This window comes from Montipora foliosa, chromosome 3, assembly GCF_036669935.1.
Source record: "Montipora foliosa isolate CH-2021 chromosome 3, ASM3666993v2, whole genome shotgun sequence".
In the NCBI taxonomy this organism is placed as follows: domain Eukaryota; kingdom Metazoa; phylum Cnidaria; class Anthozoa; order Scleractinia; family Acroporidae; genus Montipora; species Montipora foliosa.
In genome coordinates this window covers 10412407-10428493 of record NC_090871.1, presented here as the reverse complement: position 1 = coordinate 10428493, position 16087 = coordinate 10412407, and the positions used below count along the sequence as shown (strand labels likewise).

General features: G+C 39.5%; 1 protein-coding gene across 1 annotated transcript in view; it reads right to left on the bottom strand.

The window, feature by feature from the left end:
• LOC137996722 (uncharacterized) overlaps positions 1 to 16087 on the bottom strand; it is a 107834-nt gene extending 91747 nt beyond the window's left edge. The window contains exon 1 of the mRNA XM_068842270.1: positions 16072 to 16087. The gene's annotated coding sequence lies outside the window, so the exon portion shown is untranslated. The remainder of the gene's footprint in view (positions 1 to 16071) is intronic.

The window sequence follows — 16087 nt, the reverse complement described above, 5'->3', positions numbered from 1 at the left end:
ACGCGGAAAGGTTTGAAGGTCTGCGTAAAACTCTCGTTCGCATCTGAACTCCTGCCCTTAATTCCAGTCAGTTTCTCTACTAAAGTGGACTTACCAGTTCCCACATCACCCAGAAGAACTACATAGGGTGCTTTTTCGGAGGTCGAAAGCACCGACTTGAAACCTGCCATGACGATTAATGCAACTGAAAATTAAAAAAATCGAGAACTCCGTTAAAATGCACTTGGCAATGATATTGCCAGTGACAGAGGTAATTGCTATGACGATGACAGTGACAGTTACAATGACAATGACAAAAACAATCTCAATGTCAATGACCATGCTAGTGCTAGAGGCAATAGTAATCAGTTACAGTGGGAATGGTAATAGCAACAAAAATGGTAGTAACATGGCAACAGCAACAGCGATGGCACATACAATGACATTAACAACGACTACGTCAATGAAAATGACCACTCCCCAAAAGGGGCTTTGAAGAGGCAATACAACGTAAACAATGATACAACAGAACAACTAGTTTAAGAACCCAACTGGCCGGAGGCAAATTAGTTGCCTATTTACAAATACAGACCGAACGTTGAACCAGAGACAACCAGGATCACGTTCAAAGAGTGGTCAAGAACAGGCCTTGAACCCGGGATCTCCGGATCTCGAGGCGAGCGTCCTAACCCCTGGGCTGCACTTCCTCCACAAGAACTGTAACAAGGACAACGACAACGGTAATAAAGACGATAAAGATACTAACAATGGCAATGGCAATGGCAATGGTGAACGAAATGATATATGAAATGAATCAAATATTGAACTGCCGATATGAAAAATCAAGTAAAGCTATGATCCTCACACTTGTGAAGGCAATCTTAGCAATTGCGTAGAGAAACCTGAAAAATGACGTCCAGTGTCGTCGCGATGCCGGTGCAACTGAGCTGTGGGGCCACAGATGTTGGGAGCTGGTCATTTGTGGGTTCATATGTTCCCGCGATGAATCAATGAATGAACGAAATGATATATGAAAGGAATCATATATTGAACTGCGGATATGAAATCAAGTAAAGCTATGACCCTCGCAGTTATGTACGAAATTTTAGCAATTTAGCGTTCAATGATTCATTTATCACGGGAACATATAAACCCACAAATGACCAGCTCCCATCATCAATGGGTTCATAGTTCAGTTGGCTAGGGCGTCGCACCGGTATCACGAGGTCACAGGTTTAAAACCAGTTGAAGTCCCGAATTTTTCATGCTTCTCTGCTCAATTGCTAAAATGGCGTTCATGACTACAAGGACTATAGCTAGCCTTATTTGAATGGCAATGATACTGGCAATGGCAATGACAATGATATTCGTAATGGCATAAGCGTACTGGCAATATTTTGCCAGGGGATGCGGTGAGCCATTTGCCCAAAGAATCTCGCTAGTTGCCCAAATTTTTACGAAACAGTCGAAAAGAAACGAAGGTCATACGATTCACTAACATAGGCCAATATACACCGTATGAAGTGAAAATATCCGTACACATGAATTTATCATATGAGCTCATAAAGCACGTTAAAAGCCTGAAATAGCTGCCTCTGCCATTTCGACGACCGAAGATATCAATGACACTATCCGTGACATTGTTGAATACAGAAGTTGGCATATGCCCTTTCAATGTTAATAAGTGAGATGTTACTGACACGTTGTTGCCCCATTCAATCAACTGAATAATCGTTCTGCAGAACACGATGTAGCAGCAACCGGCGCAAAGATATGTACCACACAAGAAAACTCTGGAAACATAAATGGATCATTGTGCATTGTCTCCAGCATTTCTGAAACAGTCATGTAGCCTAATCCGCTCAAGCGCTGACTATTCATCTCTTCGGAAAAAACAACATGGAAACTTTTTTAAAAACTGGCCTTGTCCAAATTTCTCTTGCTGCCCAAAAAATCTGAGTTGCCCAAAATTTAGAGGGGGGGGGGGATTTAACGTCTTTATACTACGAGTCTCGTATATGAGTACCATAACGTGCATCTTACAACACGGGAAGTGCTTCGAACATTCCGGGAAAGGTACGGGGTGTGGGACCAAAAGCTCCTATTTCTATTGTTATTGCGCACCGAGCAATCCTCCAGTCATCTCTTGTTATACTTTAACACAGAACCAAATTGCATTAAATTTATTTTCAACTTTTCAAAATTACAGTTTCCTACCAAATTAAATGTTACTCTGAAGCTATAACGATTTTCGTGGAAATCTTCAAGGAATATTCCCGACGTCTAACTTTTGCTATTAGGCTTGAATTGAAAAACAACAAACTGTAAAAAGTTTCAACCTTAAGCAATCAAGAATCCTCTATCATTCTGAAATGTGAGGCTACTGCTGCAAATATTTTTGTCTTAGTACCTAATTATAATAAGGAGTGTACCTGAACTCTAATTTCGGGATGTCAATGAGGTTAACGCTAAAATTACCTCATACTGTTCTTACGACAGTTTACATACTTAATAAAAGCTACCTTTTACATCTACATTATATAGTTATTGGTTTTACATGAAATTGTGATTATCAATCAGTCACAATTGAACCAAGTTGTAGGACGTTTATAAAGACTTTACCTTACCTATCGTGGCATTCTAATCGCCAAGCTTAAAGTATTTTCATTGCGAGCAAATGTGGCAAAGTTAACCTTCTTCAAAGCTACCTGAGGGAGATCACAAGCAATGCGTTGCGGAGGAAAGTCGCAAATCATCTACGCTTAAAGCCCGGGGGAGGGACTTCTCATATGGAGGGGTGAGGATGCTCGTCGGAAATTTTGAGGTAAACCCGTAGAGGAGACCAATATAGGCTTCGCCCAGGATTTTTTGACCCCCAAACGAAACCATATTTAAAACATATTTAATATATAATTCTTCGCGTGAAACCCTAAACAAGACCTTCTCGGCATCATATCATGACATTTTCCTTATAGGAAGACCTCCGTCCCTTCATATATGATTCCAACCCCCCCCCCCCCCCCCCCGGGGAGGGGGGCTTAGAGAGACTCATTGCTCCCTTCAAGGGAAAATCCTTGTTTTTTGTAATGTTTTTAATATACATAGGACACTATCTTCACACCATACGTATGTGTCTTTTGTACCACTATTGATTGAAGAACAGACCAATCCAAGGAGATATTTAAAAAACTATCTGCAAGCCACTCCATGTTTTTGTAAAAAATGCAACAGTCACGATAAAGCTGATCTTGTAATTACCTTAATTGGATGAGTCAGCCTCGAGCAAGTCTGATCTCATGTCACTTGGCATAGCCTATGAACCGGAATAAGTTGTCATTTAGTGACCATTTCTTCCTAAAACTAAGGAAGCCCTGAAGGGGGGTAGCCCTCTCGTCTTGTCGCACTTTTTAATGCCCATGTTGCAAATTTCAAAACGTAGCAAACGGCAAAAGTAGCCAGATGATGGTTTATTTCATAAGGATTTAACTACGAATGGCGACCAAAAGAGCTACCAAAGCGATCCAAAGTTTTGTGGACAAAGAGATGAAAGTATCGGAATGTCAATAAGTGGAAAACTTGATTAAACTTATGGTCTTTTTCAGCATGCTTGCAGATCGCATCACGTTAAAGTCAATTGACGTGGTAGAGTAAGCGACGTTTCACGACCTCAATTTCTAATGATAAAGGACATTAGATTTAGTCGACTAATCAAAGGCCATTTTTGTGGCCATTTTTCCCCTCGTAGTTGGCTACAGGTCTTGGTTCGGGAACGAATTACCTCTTTTATCCAGGCTTTTCGGAATACTGGTAAAGTGCAAGGGAGGTTATGAGGTCGAGACACTGGCCAACCACATAAGCTTACGCTTTTAGAGCTTGTAATTGACTTTGTATTTGAAGGTAACTTGCCGCTGTTGTTTCTTAGTTGCATTTGTGTTATGGTTCCACTTCGTGTTAAATTAGTTTTTCGTAGAACCTCAACTTTTTTGGCTTTGCTGTTCAGTATTCGATCATAAAATGTTTGTTGGAGTTTCAAAAAGGGCATAAGTAGTACAGGTAGTAAGCAAGACGAGTCTGATTTCTTTACGATTGGGGTGGTTCTTTTGGTAGTTTCAACTTTTTTGTGGCAGCATCTATCTTTACAGCCAGCTTTTCTTGAAAATTTGCTGCAGCTGGTGGTAGGGTCTTGATATCACTTGTTCCAACCTTGACCGTTTCACTGAATTCAGACGGGACCTCAACTGTTGCCATTTGTTTCCAATTGATTGATTTTCCGCATCCAATTTGTAGACCAGAACTTCTCTCAGAATTCACCGTCTTATGGCCGACCTTGCTAATATCAAACATGTCATCAAGCCACCTAAACAAGAAGGTGCCCAGTTGTGCATATGCTGGGTCCCTGAAATCGTTGACATTGCCAGGTCGACTTCCGCAAGTTGTATCGCCGTCGCAACCTTCCACCTTGGTCCAAATGGTACCACAGTGTGGACATTTGCGCAATTCAGATACTCCATGCGCACTCTGGTATCCGAGACATTCCGTTCTGATACCGTAGAGAACCAGGCGAAGTTGATTCGCCATGTTAGCAACGTGAGCAGCTTCATTGGCTGCACCATCACCTTCAAATGTAAAGTTGTTTTTCTCGGACATCCTCTTCTGTGCTTCAACGATTTCACCTGTCATGTAGGCCTGAAACTCAAAAGCAAGGTCAACCAAATCTTTGCCATCGAAAGCTTTTCTTGCTTCATCGAAAGCCATCTTCTTCTTTGAAAACTTCTTAACTTCATCTCTGGTGGACGTTAGAATCTTTCGATGACTGTTGTGGATTTTGAAAAGCTTAAAAAAGTTTTCATCATTCACTGTCAGGTCATAGTTTTCAGTGCAAGTCTTTAATATCTTTTCCTTCAGTGTCTCGTGGTTTATGGTAATCCAAGAAAAGACAACCGCATCTATACCAAGCTCAGCTTCTATCCGCGGCGTGAAGTCCTTCTCTGTCCAGTCTACCAAATCCATATGGGTGACTAGAACCCCAATCACGTCCATAGGAAGCTCTAGAAAGCAATCTGCATACTTGCGAGCATTGTCGACCACAGAATCAATGCGAGTCTCAGCTTTAACAACAATGAATATTCTCGAGACAGGTCTAAAATTGAGTGCGCCAGCAATTTCCACGTTGTGCTCCAATTTATCTTTCAATGAGTTGCTGCCTGGTGTGTCGGCTACGATCAGGCTGCCGTCAGGAACCCAGAAAACCTCGGAGGTCCTCGTGAAACTTTCGTTGGCACCTGAACTCCTGCCTTTTTCTCCTGTCAGTTTCTCTAATATAGTGGACTTACCAGTTCCAGCATCACCCAGAAGAACTACATAGGGTGGTTTTTTGAAGTTCCAAAGGAAGGAATTGTACTTTGCCATGACGATATATGCAACTGAAAGTTATGAAAGTTGAGAACTATGTTAAAATACACTTGATAATGCCAGTGACAGTGGTAGTTGCTATGGCAATGACAAGGACAATGACCATAACAAAGAGAGTTTCAATATAAATAACCATGACAAAAACAATTGCAATGTCAATGGCAATGACAGTGTCACGGCTATGACAATGGCATTGCCAACTGCAATGTTAATAACAATAACAATCGCAATAGCAGGGGCAATGTCAATGGCAAAAGAAATGGGCGGCAATAGGGATAGCAGTGACAAGGGAAATAGCAATAGCGATGTCATGTACAATGACAAATGATGACGATGACATTGACAAAGGAAATGACAATGCCAAATGTCAATAGCAATAGCTAAGGTACGGCGGCCAAAACATTCAGAATAACTATGTTGATGACAATAACAACGACAACGACATTGACACTGGAAATGACAAAGGCAATTACAAGAGCAAAGTACAGACATTAAAAGTGGCAATGACAATGTTAATGACCATGACAAAGCCAATATCAATGAAAACGATAGTGACAAGGTAAATAACCCCAAATATGACAATGGCAATAACAATATCAATGATAATGGCGATGATAATCATAACAGCAATGGCAGTGCCTATGACAATGACTGGAACAATAGCAATGGCAATAACATGACAAGGACAGTGTCAATGGTTTATTTACAGGTTTTTTTCTTTACATAGTATCAAACTAATATATTACAGACATTAGCACCTTTCATACATTTGTTGGCTAAAATTCAATAACTTTCACCTTTACAAACGTTTGTAGCATTCACATCGTTTCAGATTTACATTCTATAATATTTCAAGCGAGGAGTAAACAATTGAATTATCTAATCGTCGAATTTAGGCTGCTCACCTCGGCGAACTGGAAAATCAGGAATCCCGAAACGGAAATGTGGAATCAGAAATTTGGAATCTGGAATCAGGAATCGGAAACCGAAAATGGAGATTGAACGTCGGAATTACCCGTCAATATACACTGACGTAAGCACTGAGAAAGAGGAAGAAAATCAGCACGTGATGAGGGAACAAATTGCTGCATGAATGCTTTTTATCTCACTTTTACTAACAAATTAAAGGAGGGTTCAATTTTCTGTTTCTGTTCGTTGCATATGCAATGTTTTCAATTTTTAAGTACGGTTTTCTGTTTTAACACTTTAAATGTAGGCAACATTTGTCCGATCACGGGAATGGATAGAGGCAATTCGATATAATTCATGTCGGTTTCCTTAGCAGTCACCAAAGTACACGTGGTAAGAGATGTGTATCCTGTTTGCTGAATAGTAACTTGGTACAAGTGTCAATTACAGTGTTGTAAATTTCTTTGCAGATGCATATTTATGCGTCATATGAAAGCTTTGCGAATGCCTAATGAAGGGTCGCTTCATCAGCTACTTTTTTTTGCGTCTTAGGTGTTTTTCTAGTCTCTCCGTTATGGAGTTTACTTGCAATCGTTGCACACACCCTCTTTCCGAGTGTGACGACACTGGCATCGTTGCCGACACTAATTGCCATGCGGAGGCGAATTGTGATGTCTGTTTCCCACAAAACACACCACTACACAGCTTTCTGATGTTCTGCATCTGGATTTTCTAGTAATACTTCGAAATTAACACAACTTTAATTACGTACAGCCGAGCAACCAACACGCACAACTGCAAAGCGCGTGGAAATATGGGGATTTTTTACCGCTTTCATTTGAGCATGCCGGCATTGCGATACACACCCGATGTCTTGTTTTTTTGGTTTCCGGATTCCTGCTTTTCAATAGCGCTTTCAACCAACGTTTCAAGTTCCCTTGCCCAATTGTTAATCGCCAAAAAATCGTTTAAAGGTTTTGTCATTATTTTGAGGCTACCATTAACTGAAGAGCGTCTTTTGGATTTTTAGTGTGTTAGTTAAGGTAGCCTGGCAGCATCGACTCAACAGAAGTCTTCCTGCGTCCTTAGCTGCCTGAGTTACCTCTTACGAAACTAATGATGTTAACGGCATAGGTTACCAAGCAACTACTCGGTTACCTATTATAATTACTGCCCTTCGTCAAAACCTATTGTATAGCCTGTTTGAATACTAAGAAAATTGTATTAATGGAGTGACATGGCATAATTTGTGAAAAGTGCACTTGGAGAGCTTTTTTGTGGAAGTGAAGTTTTGCCATTAAGAAGTGAATATAACGATTGCATGGTAAGACAACGATAATGAAGTAAACATAGGAAGGGAATTCTCTGCTTATAATATGAGGATACTCCCGAGTAGGCCTTTCCCGATTACGCTAGCAAAAAAAGGCTGACCAGCTAGGTCCACACTTCTTTCGAGTCAGTTAAGGAGGCTCGAAAGGGTTTTCAGCTAAGCGCGCGTAAGCCACACACGCAAATCTAAAAGCTGCTCGCGTCAACTCATGATTGAAAATGGGTCACAAGAAATAAACAAATACCGCTAATTTCGCTCACCTTACTTCTAATTCCTATATATATGGAATATAAGTAGACATCTCCTATGCACGAAAACTACGGAAATTATACACAAACGGTTTAATGGTCACTTAAATCCGTTTGTGGTGGCCTGTAGCTCCACTCGCGCGTGCACTCGAATGAGCGGGTGACGCATGCGTAAATGCTGATCTTTTAACCCCCTCATTTTTCCTGATTTTGCAACTTTACTCGTTTATATCTCTGCTTCCGGACGGTGAATTGTTTTTCATTTTTTGCATGTTAGCTTAGATTATTTTATACGTGTCTTTCGAATTTAAAAAAATTCTGTAGGTGAAAAAAATAATTAGAGACACATTTCATAAAAGCTGATTTTTCTGAAAAACTGACCTACAGATTTTGTTGAATTCTAAATATTTTAGAGATTATTTCTAACATTATCTGGTAAAGCTGAATGGGAAGATTTCACCGTCCAGTTTTTTTTTCAAAAAAGACAGTATATCTTGATTTTAAGGCTCCAAGAAATGCCTTACATCGTTGCCATGGTAACGTTATTTTGGAGGAAAATGTGATGTGAGAAATCTATGATGGGTACTTAATACGCTGGCCAAATTTCGTCGTGATATGATTACCCCAACTGTATCTAAGGACAGAATATGTTTACTTGTTTGAAAAAAGGTGAAACTATTTCGAGCCTCCTTAACGTGCATTCAGTTCATATTTCAGTCACAGAAATCCTTCTCTGAAATACAAAAGCAAATCATCACAATTCTTTTGGAGGGATTCAGAAAGTCTTGTAAGTGTTTTTTTTTTTTTAATTTTTATTTGAACGTTGGTTGTTGAACATTGAAATGGATTATTGAAGCGATAGAACCCTAAATGTCGTTGGTTTGGGTATGTCACTTTCTACGTAGTTGCATTTGTCGAAATTCGTATAAACATAACAACTTTCTTTAATTTTCCAGACATGTTTCGACGGTACATCCGTCATCTTCAGTGTTACATATTTTGAAATCGCCGTTGAATTTAAAGCGCGCGCGATCGTACAAACTTCGTTACATTGCGTTGTCAATATTGCGTATTAAATCAAAACAGAACAAAACAAAAATTTAAATGAGTGACGCTTAGTTCCTTACAGGGAGAGAGTCAGGTTAATGTGTTTCACCTGCTGGTTGAGATCGGGCTTCTCCCATTTTATATACATGGATTCCTTAAGCTTCACTTGGTACTTAGTGGCTGCAGAGTCCAGGATCTCGAAGCAATCCTGTGTGCAGGATGCCTTACAAGACTCTGAACTCTGCAGATGTTTAAAAACGTTCGAAGATCTGTCTGAAAGTAAGTGCTCGCGCACTCGTGTGGAGAAGTGTCGGCTGGTTTCACCAACATAACAAGCATTACAACTTGCACACGAAAATTTATAGACCACACGCGTGCGAAGCCCTACAGGGACAGCATCTTTCACATTAAAAAGACTCCTGACTTTGAAAGTAGTGAAGACTAACCTTATATCAATAGGTTTACATAACCGATTAGCAAGTTTGCGTATACACCTCTGTGCCGTGACTGAGAAGTGCCCAACGTAAGGTTGTTTGAGTTTGCTACCAAGGAAACTCACTTCCTGTTCAAGGGTAACTTCTATGACCAGGTGGATGGTGTAGCCATGGGGTCCCCCCTTGCCCCTGTTCTAGCCAATCTCTTTATGGGTCACCATGAGAATATATGGTTGGATCAATACGGGGATTCAGAGGTCTTATTCTATCGTCGCTACGTAGACGATACATTTTGCCTTTTCCGCTCTGAACGGGATGCAACCCTTTTCTTCAATTACATTAACAATCAACACCCTAATATACGCTTTACAATGGAACGGGAGGCTGACCATGTTCTACCTTTCCTAGATGTTCTAATCAATAACACTGACCCGCACCAAAGTGTAACCACCGTTTTCCGAAAAAAACTTTCACAGGTTTGCTCACCAGTTATCTGAGTTTTTGCCCCTTTACCTACAAACTGGGGTTAATCAAAACCTTGATTGATAGAACTTTTAAGATAAACAACACTTGGATGGGGTTCCATACTGATCTTCAAAAATTGTCTGTCATTCTGCGGAGGAATCTCTTCCCTGAAAACCTTATCAACAAATATATTTCTAAATATATTCAGACAGCAGTCAAGGGAGGGAAAACACAGTCTCATTCAGGAATCGAGCCCCAGGAAACACCTAAGTTTTTCTTTAAAATCCCTTACGTTGGGCACTTCTCAGTCACGGCACAGAGGTGTATACGCAAACTTGCTAATCGGTTATGTAAACCTATTGATATAAGGTTAGTCTTCACTACTTTCAAAGTCAGGAGTCTTTTTAATGTGAAAGATGCTGTCCCTGTAGGGCTTCGCACGCGTGTGGTCTATAAATTTTCGTGTGCAAGTTGTAATGCTTGTTATGTTGGTGAAACCAGCCGACACTTCTCCACACGAGTGCGCGAGCACTTACTTTCAGACAGATCTTCGAACGTTTTTAAACATCTGCAGAGTTCAGAGTCTTGTAAGGCATCCTGCACACAGGATTGCTTCGAGATCCTGGACTCTGCAGCCACTAAGTACCAAGTGAAGCTTAAGGAATCCATGTATATAAAATGGGAGAAGCCCGATCTCAACCAGCAGGTGAAACACATTAACCTGACTCTCTCCCTGTAAGGAACTAAGCGTCACTCATTTAAATTTTTGTTTTGTTCTGTTTTGATTTAATACGCAATATTGACAACGCAATGTAACGAAGTTTGTAAGATCGCGCGCGCTTTAAATTCAACGGCGATTTCAAAATATGTAACACTGAAGATGACGGATGTACCGTCGAAACATGTCTGGAAAATTAAAGAAAGTTGTTATGTTTATACGAATATCTATATTGTTGCTGCTATCTAGACCATTTGTCGAAATATTTTCATATATTCATCGAACAGGTAGTTTCATGATTGCTACAAAGGGCCAGAGTGCAAGATTCGCTGAAGATTGTCAAACGTTTTTGGGAACATAGCTGGGTAAGGGACATCAAGTGGTAAGGGACATTAAGGATGAATACAGTAGCGAGCATTTGCTAAACAAAAGCATCAAGAAGATCATGTGTGTTAAAATGATCTTGATTTCTTCTTGGCACGATTAGTGGCTAAAGGTGTCAGCGGATTATCATTTATTTATTTGAACTAACGGACAATCTTCAGCTAAGTTAAAAAAATTGTTTCAAAAAATGCTTACAATTGTTTTAAAAGATTGCCGTGTGGGAATCAGATAATAAGTCAGTTACCTTGGTTCTTGATGTATCGTTTGAATTGCTTAGTAGTGCCAGTTTTCTTTAGTTGTTTAGGTAAATTGTTCCATAACTGAAGCCCCACTGTAACACAAAACGTCGCTTTAAATCATCTGTTTCAGTTGCAGAATGGGCCGCAAGGCAAGTTTGCCCTCTAAATTTCACAGATGATATTCAGTATGGCGTTAACAAAAAAAAAGACGTAAATATTCTGGGGCTAGTCCATTTATTGAGGGAGCAAGACGGGCAAGTATCATCCTGTCAAGACAATTTATGTAATAATTTGTAGCACCCAGCCTTTCAGTTTAATCTTTTTTTCAGTCTGAGAAGAATTTATATCTGATCGATACGAAAGGGCCTAAAAAGTTGGTCGTGAAAGACAAGGCGAGGCAAGGGTTACTAGGTAGTGTTATCAATCAAGCTGAAGTCTTCACACCAGAATAGAATATTTATGGAGCATGGTTTCTTGGGCGGTTAGTTACCCTCCTGAATTTCTTAACGATCTTTTCCTTTCTTTACGAGCTGGCCAAGAACACGGAAATTTAACAATAAAAAATTCCCAGCTTTCCTTACAGAGCGATGAGTCTGGCACCGAGTATTTACAATGATTGGATCGTTCGAGCTTGTAAAAGGATCGAAAAGTGTTGAGAAACCATAGTTTCGTCCTATGAAACCTGAATAAGAACTATTTCAGCCACATCACGCATTTTATATACTACTCGGAAATGTCTTGTACTACAAAAATGTTGCACATAGGGAAAGGTTAGGAGGTGTTTCCAAGATAAGTTTCAAACTGTAACCCATATTTCCCAATTTTTCCATGACTGACGACAATCTAATGAATTTTATCTTCAAACTGATATAATTACTGTCTTCTTCCTCAGAGGTCGGAAATTTAAGCTAAATACCGAGCGGCAAGATAACATATCCACTGGACAATCGATTTTTCTGGGAATTGTCAATCACGTGATTTCAGCGGAAAGGTTCAACTTTTCTGAGAAACTTTTCAAACACTCGACTGCCGAGTCGAAAGTAAATTAACGTGGGTCTTTAAGTTTTGACCCAAAGCTACTAAGACGAAAAATAAAAGAGGCTATATTTTATCACTATACAACAAGAATTCCTGTACGGTTAAAGAATCTGCTTGAATCGAAAAATGGTATGGACCTGGACAGCTAACAAAAGCTAACAATGATTACTATGAAGCAATTTCAATTAATGGTCTCCCAACAACGAAGACTTTCCGCATTTATGAAGTGGTTAGTGTGGTACGTTCTGCGTCGTTGGGGCATTCCCTGGTTGATATTGTTAAAAATACAACTTGATTTCGATAAAAAAATGTTACTCATGCAGAATAATTAGAGATCTTTAAAAAGCCTTTGATACATTAGACCATGATATTCTATTGTACAAACAGGAACACTACGGCATAAGAGGTAGAGCTAATAGATGATTTTGCTCATACTGACTGAGGTTACTTCCTGTGGTGTTCCCCAATGCAAGGTTCTGTATTGGGTCCTTTGTTGTTTTTGTTATACATTAATGATATATCCTATTCGTCTAATCAATTGAATTTCTTTCTGTTTGCTAATGATAAGAACCTTCTCTATGCTGATAAGAATCTGCGCTCGCTAGAAGTAACAGTCAACAAAGAACTCGCCAGTGTATGTAATTGGCTAATGGTAAACCAATTATCTCTCAACACAAAGAAATCTAATCTTGTAATTTTCCGGCCTTACCAGAAACGAATGAACTTCGACGAAACCATAAAACTCTTTGATCATGATAAAAATTCCTTAATTCTTCTAGGGAGTAAGGACTTTGCTAAATACCTTGGTATTTTTATCGATTCAAACCTCACTTGGAAATACAATATATTATTTATCTCCTCAAATATCAGCAAATCTCTTGGAATTCTCTCAAGATTGAGACACTTTGTTCTCACTGTTACATCAGCTCCTTTTAAGTATTCTGGAATTGGAGGATACTGATACACCTACGTTTGTTAATAAATTAGGCAAGATAGTCTAATAGAATGTAAAATAGGGTTGCAATTCTGTAAGTTTGTAACGTATTGTAATAACTCTAATTCATCTCTGTATCGTTTATATTGATCTATCTTCCCTTTTTTTTCTTTTTTTTTTTCCTTTTTTCTTTCCTTCCTTTTCTTTCTTTTCTTAATCTCCTCCTATGGAATTACTTTATGTTCAAGTGTCCTCTGCCCGGCACGACTAGCTAAGCTATATGCGAGCAGAGGAATTGGTTGCTATGTATCTTTATGGGAGAGAATAAAATTTTGAAATGGAATGAAACACGAATAGTCTCTTTTTGCTCTTACCCTGTGGATGAAAGAATATTAATGTTGCAAATCAAGTCCTCTTTGAAGCATACTGACTATTTCTCTTGGCCAATGAAGTGATTCTTGGAATCATTTCTTTGATGACAGGTCACACAATTTTGCTTTTCATTACTTTTTTCTTCTTCTTCTTGTTCTTCTTACCGTGCGGCCCACCTTCTTCTCATAAGAAGATTCTCGTGAGCGTGTAGTATGAGAAATAAGAAGCGCAGGTATGAACATGCAAATGAATGTGCAAGCGTAAAATCAAACAATGTCTGTGCAAGTGAGAGTTTGTAATTTAGAAAACATATTTGGTCAGAGTCTATCAAGAAGATAGTCCCACATCCGGTTCTTTAAGGTTTCTAGACTTGGGGCCAATACAACAGAATCTGGTAGTTTATTCCAATCGTGTAAAACATTTGATGGTGTGAAGTACGAGAAAAGGGGGCTTTATAGCTACTACAGTGAAGGTGTGTGGAAGATCTAGTCGTTGTCACGGTGAGCAAAGGCTCTTGTGTGCCCAGATACACCATACCCTTTTGAATCTTGTAAAACATACACAGCCGTAGCACCATCCTTCTCTCCTGAAGTGAAGCCCACCCAAGTTGCTGTAACATCACTGGCACTAGATGTATTATGATATATGTTCAGGGCGAAGCGAGCAGCCCTCCGCTGAACCATTTCCAGCTTGTCGATGTTCGTCTTTGTGTAAGGGTCCCACACAATGACGGCATAATCCATTGTGGGACGGACGAGTTTATTGTATGCCAAAGTCGTAAGAACAAACGAGCTAATTCTTAAATTTCTTCGAAGGAAACCTGGACGCTTTATTGGCCTTATCAGAAGTGCGATTAACGTGTTCGTTCCAATTAAGATCTTTAATTAAGGTAACACCAAGATAGCTAGCTGACTCAACTGTGGCAAGGGTTTTCCCATGTAGCATGTAATCATGGTGCAAAAAACTGCGCTTACGCCCTATACAAAGAGCCTTGCTTTTGTCCGGGTGGAATTTCATTTTACATTCTTTTTCCTAAACACCTTGGCTATCAAGATAACCTTGGAGGACTTGACAATCGCTATCAGCATGAATAGTCAGGTATACAATAGTGTCGCCCGCGAACAGCCTAACAATGGAGACTAAGGAGTCTGGTAGATCGTTAATGTAGAAAAGAAATAGGCACGGCCTGAGTACCAAACCTTGTAGAACGCCAGAGAGACCTTGCGTACTGTCAGAAAATTCTCCCTCCAGGACAACCTTTCGGGATCTTCTAGTCAGGAAGGCTTCAATCCATTAATTGGTACAACCACAGGCACTGTCATGATTCAGCTTTCTAATAAGGAGCCCATGGCTAACCTTATCAAATTCCTTGCTAAAATCAATTTATAAAGCTTCTGTTTGATGACCGTCGTGCATGGCGTTAACAAGGTCATTTTTTTTAAACCTAATAATTGAGTCTCACATGATCTCCCAGTCCTGAAGCCATGTTGCAAAGGATAAAGGATGCCGTGGTCACTGGCATGCCGTATAATTGAACTAGTGATTATATGCTCTAACAGTTTACAGCAAATACAGGTAAACGATATTGGCCGATAGTTGCTAGGGTCACAAATATTTTTAACGTTTATCATCGAAACAACACGTGATATTTGTGGTTATTCATGATCGACTCCTTTTCCCTCATTATTCAGGGGCACCCAATGATCGAATGTCGTAAAATTCATCAGAATTTAATACGTAAAATGCTTTCCATAACACTTTAAAAGCTCGTTTAGTGAGTTTGTAGCTGCCCTACAAAATAATTATCTGTTCGGATTTTCTAGGGGAACTTCAGGTCTTAAGAAATTTCTAGGTGGCTTTTTTGCCTCGTCCGAAAGTTCTAGTAGTCGTCGGTGACACGGGTCTGATCAAAAATTTTACATTACATAGTTGTACTTTTTCCCCCGACTCTTTAAGGGACGTTTGCTTAAAATATGATTCTCAAATGGACTTTGGCTAATTTGATAGAAGTTATAAATCCTACAATTTTATGCTATTTTCAATATCACAGTTAACCCTTACCCAGATCGGAAAAATCAGTCTAGCGTTCTTCGATTTGGTTGCGAAAGTTCTAGGCACTCTTCAGACTAATCACTACTTTTGCTAAATATCAAGGAAATCTGTTTAGAAATATGTCCAAACTCGTAATGCGCCTAGAAAGTCGGAGTTGGAATAATCAAAAATTATGGCCAACCTTCCTTCCGAACAGATATTTACGGAAATTACTCGTTGGGTGCTCCTTATTATTCACCATGAATATTGAATAAAAACTGAAAGCCTTACAAAATGGTAAAGAATTACGGAAGAACATAGCTGAAGAGTTAAACATATTCTTTTAGTAAGGCAAGCATCTCTATAAATCGATTTTGCACTTTCCCACGTACCTCAAAAGACTCTTTTCACTTTAAGGAAAATAAAGAACATTCAAATCTCCGAACAACATCGCACAAAAAATAGTACAGCGGGAAAGTTTAACTGAAGCTTGAAACTATTACTGATAATGCACTTTTCACTTGCCACTACCTTATAACTGAAGGCT